Genomic DNA, 5,608 nt, shown 5'->3' with positions numbered 1-5,608 from the left:
TCGGTATAGTTTCGCAGTTTGACACAAATAGTCCCTGCGATCGAACAAAGTTGATTTTAACACACCAAACCATCCAAAACTTAATTCTAAGTTATGTGGAGGTTATTTTAGGTTTGTTAAGCCTATTTCACTATTCCGGTGTGTTTGTTTCATTAAACTGGTTATATTTACGCATCCGTGCGCATATAACCTTCCAGAAAGCGATTTAGAGCTTGAAATCGGAATCGAATTGAATTGAAAACTTACCAAACACAAACACATACGTAATAACACAAAAACACATATAATAGCACAAAAACACATATAATAACACCAAGGCACATTGTTTTGTTGATAACCAACATTGTTTTATATCGAACCACGACTACAGAACACAGTTGTCACAGTCTCCCCTACTTCAGGAAATTTCGTCCCGAAATTTTTAACTAGAGGAAGCTTGTGAAAACAAATGCGGATATTTCGCCTTCATCTGGTCCTCACGTTCCCAAGTAAACTCTGGGCCACGTTTGGATTCCCAGCGAATTTTTTTACCAATCGAATCCGTTTGCTCTTCAACTGTTTGAAAGTACGGTCCACGATTTGCACGTGTTTCTCGACAAAGATGCACCGTTTCATCGATTCGGATCTCGTCGAGAGGAATGTGAAGATCAGCGTCAGGTAAACACTTTCACAAATTGGATACGTAAAAAGTCGGGTGAATATCCCAAGCTCTGGAAGTAGCTCTAATCATAACCTCCAAAGTTTGAATCGTTCGCTTAGATTGACTATCTGTTTGGGGATGATAAGTAGTGCTTAGATTCAGTTGGGTTCCCAAAGCAGATTGCATGGTCTTCCAGAAATGAGATGATATTCGAGCATCACGATCAGAAGTGATATCCAAAGGAACACCATGTCGTGATACAATCTCATCAACATAAATCTTTGCAAGTTTATCAGCAGATAGAACCTTGCGAATTGGAATAAAATGAGCTGATTTCGTTAATCGATCGATAACAACCCAAATAGCATCATGACCTTTAGATATACGCGGTAACTTAGTGATGAGATCCATCGCAAGGCTCTCCCACTTCCAAACTGGTATCTCTGGTTGTACAAGCAAACCAGAAGGTCGTTGATGTTCAGCCTTGACTTTAAGACAAGTTAGGTGTCACACCCCCAAAATACCACATGCGGAAACCCCCGCGAGGCGTGTGACGTACCAGGATCCAATCCACCAATTACATTGAACCCATACAAGTTATAAATAAGATTCCCATTATTAATAAGAACATCTTCAACAAGTTTAAACGAAAATCAATAAGTTCAGCGGAAGCAAATAGTAAACGAAGTTAAACTGTTTCGAAACCCAAAGTATAGTATCAAGAAATCAGTCACATAAATCCTTCCTGTCGACCCATGACCACTCCAGCTACTCCAGACAGCAAGTTCCCCAAATCCAAGATACCTAACGACCTGCGAGCATGCAACAAGTGTATCAGACAACGCTGGTGAGTTCATAGTTTTACGAAAACGTTGGTTACCAAGTGTTTATTTAATCCATTGAATTTGATTCCGAAAGTAATGTTGAAAACAATGTTGATAATACCCCAATACAAGACGGCTTCTGATTATATTGCCCTTTCTCCAATGCTCCTATCAAAGCATTGGTCATGACTAGGTCATTAGTTCAACACCCGTCCTCCCAGGAACGGGGTGAGGTTGCCAAACCTAAGTAGCGCTACTAACTAATACCATGTTACCTTCCTGGTAACCAAACAACACGGAGGGACTTTAAAGGTGATAGGAAGATTATATTATCCAACATTCCCGTTTTTACCCAAAAGACTTGTCCCTCCCAGGAATACCCACTGACTGTCCCAACCACCGGGACGCATGCTCAAGAAAGATGAACTCACCTTAGATTTGCTCGGTATGTTACATTACGTTACCCGTTCCCAGTTGGTCAACCAAACCCTACTGTGGTTACCAAGAGTAGTCAATTTCACATAGACTCAACCCACGTACATATTACACAAGTAGCACACATGTAATTCACCTATTATCATGCGAGTCACAAAAGCCAAACATATCACAAAACGGTCCACTAATTTACACAAAATCAAGTGTTCATATCGCACATCCATTCATACATTCGTCATAGCAGTAGGCGGCCCAAATCAACAACCTAATAATTTCAAAGATTTTCCATCATCACATGTGTTTAATATACGGACTAAAATTCTCTACTAATTATGCAACCCTCTGATGTTTATCACGACATACCCGTAGCTATTATCATAACGTAACAACAACTGATACATATTCATTAATCATTGAGTATTTATAATCATGCCGTTAACCATCCATATTCTAGTCGATTCACGATCTCATTATGTATCTGAATAATCCCTATCATATGCTTATTAATCACATACTATCATAATCTATTCTAATACATCAATGATAATAGTGCCAATTGCCTTAGTGTGGATAATGTCAATTTAATGAAACCAAAGACAATGGCCGACAAAATTAGATCTAGTGTTAAAGCTTCATTGGGCCTCTCAATTTTATCACATGGCCGACAACACTCCATCCTAATTGGACCTCTAATTTGAGTCACAAATTTGTTTTTAATGGAGCATATGATTTTCTGATACATTTAATTTTTGAGGTATACATATAATCATATTAAGTCATTCCAATTTACATGATGTTTGTGAGGTGGCATAATAGCCGACAAAACTTCTTTAATGCTTACATGTTTCACAGTTCATGTGATTGGACCGATCAAATACTTTACACACAAATCCTCACATAAATTAACGCAGAAACCTCACAACCATGGCCGCCATCTATTAACGTTTTCATGATGCCATTGAACCGATTTTATATATTATTCAGGTAGTTGGCCGATTTCTATTATCATCATATATAATTACATGCAAAGAAACAACACAATAACCGCCATGTAATGATATAGGATATTGAGCCACAAATATAAAGCAAGTAATGATATACTAACCTAGATGTATAGTGACCGGAACAAGGGATCCGAATGATTAAGTGATGATGATAATTGCCGTCAGTTGCAGAGAAAGATCTAGGGTTTCTAAACCGTGACTACGTAACTGACTAGTAGGTTGTATAACATAATCAGTCACAACATTCACGTAGATCATCAATATAAATCCAGGGAATGAGACTCGCTAGGCAGTAGGCACAAGGGACGAGTCACAAGGCGGGCTGCCGTCGACTTCAATGGACGAAAGAGGGCGTTTAGGGTTTGCTAATGATTGCCAGATATGAGGGTTCATACCTATGCTAAGAACTTATACGCACAAGGAGATATATCGGGCTCCCTAGTGGGCTTGTACTGATTGCGGACCAAAGCTTAAACAATAGGGGGTCTTTGGGCCGATGGTAGCCCACTCGGCCAAGGAGTAAAAGATGGTATGCGGCCCTATTACCTGATGTGGATGTTATTACTCGATAACACATAAACACATCGGTCACATAATATAAGATGTTCACGAAAACTATGTTACATAATCTTGTGCGAAGGAGACGGGTTCAAAATATCCTATAAGCATACTATTAAAGATTTACACGTCCACTAAACAACTATCGCACATACAAGTTTAGCATACAATTAGCTTAACGAACAATCGAACAAATTACACTTATTAACTTACTAAAACTCTCATAGCGCCATTAAATGTTTAACGTAACATGCGCTCAATCAGTATGTAGTGTGACATAAAATGTAACCATACCAGCTAGAAGTCAAGGAATCACGAAACATAACCTTAAAGGCTCGGGTTGTCACATCATCCCCAACTTGAAAGAAATTTCGTCCCGAAATTTGACAAGTAAGCACATAAGAGTGAAGTGAGAAATCAAGATTGTTGCGGATTATTCTAGGTGCCACATCATCCCCAACTTGAAAGGGAATTTCGTCCTCGAAATTCACCAGTTGCATCGGAATCGATTCAGCAGATTCGTACGATTGCGGATACTTAGTCTCGAGTTCTAACGAACTCTCATAATTGGAATTTGACAGTGCTCGCAAACCTTAACCTCCTGGGGCATGATTTCAATAGGCACCTTGACAACTGCAACTTGACGTTAGACTCAGACTCTAAGAAGGTATCACAAGCGTTTCGTCAGAAAAACACTGCTTTAGATTCGCGACATAAATGACATCATGAACGTTACCCAATTCGTCAGGTAACTCGAGCTTTTAAGCGATGTGACCGATTCTTTCCATAGGTAAGAGTCCTTCCACTTTGCACCAAAGCCGGTCACACACATGCTCACAACATGTCTTCGAGTGCCAGGAGAGTTCGTTTTCTCTGACCGTTTGTCCAACGACAGTAAGCAATACTCTGGTCCTGGCGTGCGTGGGCCAAGGGTGTTGTGTAGTGTCTCACATAGATCATGCATGGATCAAATTCAGAGTTAACAGGAGTTGGCACCTTGTGCCTAAAAGCCGCCTCTCTCAGAGGAACATTCAGAACTGTGAAGACTCGTCTGTTTTCTTGAGTGCAAGAATGTGTGCTGGTAATCTTGAGTCCACCAATGATCACCCAGGTGATAATGTTTCCGTTTCGAGTTGTAAAAACCCATGGCTGTCTATTCTCATTTCCATACGTGTGTTTCTGGTTGCTCATATCCCACCTTGACCTTCTCACATGTCAAACTTCACCCCCCCCATGTGTGGTTATGTGGACCTTCAGGCCCGGTCACCCGAACATGGTCTTCAAGTTTTAATACATCCTATCAAGACTCAGATGAATAGGGTATCGAGGTCCGTGTGCTTCGCCTGCACCAGTTCCGTAGGGTTGCTGTATAGTGAGGTTCATATTCGTCCCATGAAGTAGCAAATATCGCTCGATCTGCCAAAGGTTGCTTCCCCAGGCCTCGCATGGGTCAATCTTGAGAACTCTCTTCCCTCAGTCCTTCCATTTGAACAAGGCGAGTCTGATTAGGTATGTTAAAGTCAATAGCGAGATGCAAAGCTCGTGCACGTCCGGGTTTCATGGTCGTATTTATTCCAAAGTTCCACTCAGCGTTGCCATCACATGTTTAGCTCTTTTGGAACAAGGGTGTACGGGAGGCCCTTGTGATCGGTCTAAGTGGTGCGTTCGGTACCGTCCAAGTAATGCCTCCAATTTAAATCCAAAGAATACGGCTTCCACCGCAGGTCGTGACTCGTGCAGTTCTTCCTATAAGTCCACCACGTGGCCACCTCCTCCTTGTGTTGCATCGATGTGTAACTGGGACTCTGATTCGAACCATCACTGTATACCACTGAATCACCCGTACCCTTGGGTAGAAGTGATGCTCAGTGTGTTGCAGGGTTGGGTTTCAGAAGCTAAAAAGATGTTCCCCTGTTTTACTTCCCATGAATTCACAGCTCCTCGCTGTGCCGGGGGGGGGGGGGTTGAAGTTGCGCACTCTTCGAAAATCCCATGATGGATATGCGCTAGTATCTAGCGAACCCAAGGGATTGCTGTATCCTAGAAGGAAATCAGGATTTGCATAAGGTCAATTCTGAAATTCCACCTAACGATGTGGAAGTAAACCAGGTAACTCTTCAGAAGACACGTCAGAAAATTCACGAATA

The sequence above is a fragment of the Helianthus annuus genome, chromosome 15, assembly GCF_002127325.2.
Source record: "Helianthus annuus cultivar XRQ/B chromosome 15, HanXRQr2.0-SUNRISE, whole genome shotgun sequence".
NCBI classification, from domain to species: Eukaryota; Viridiplantae; Streptophyta; class Magnoliopsida; order Asterales; family Asteraceae; genus Helianthus; species Helianthus annuus.
This window is presented reverse-complemented; position numbering follows the sequence as displayed.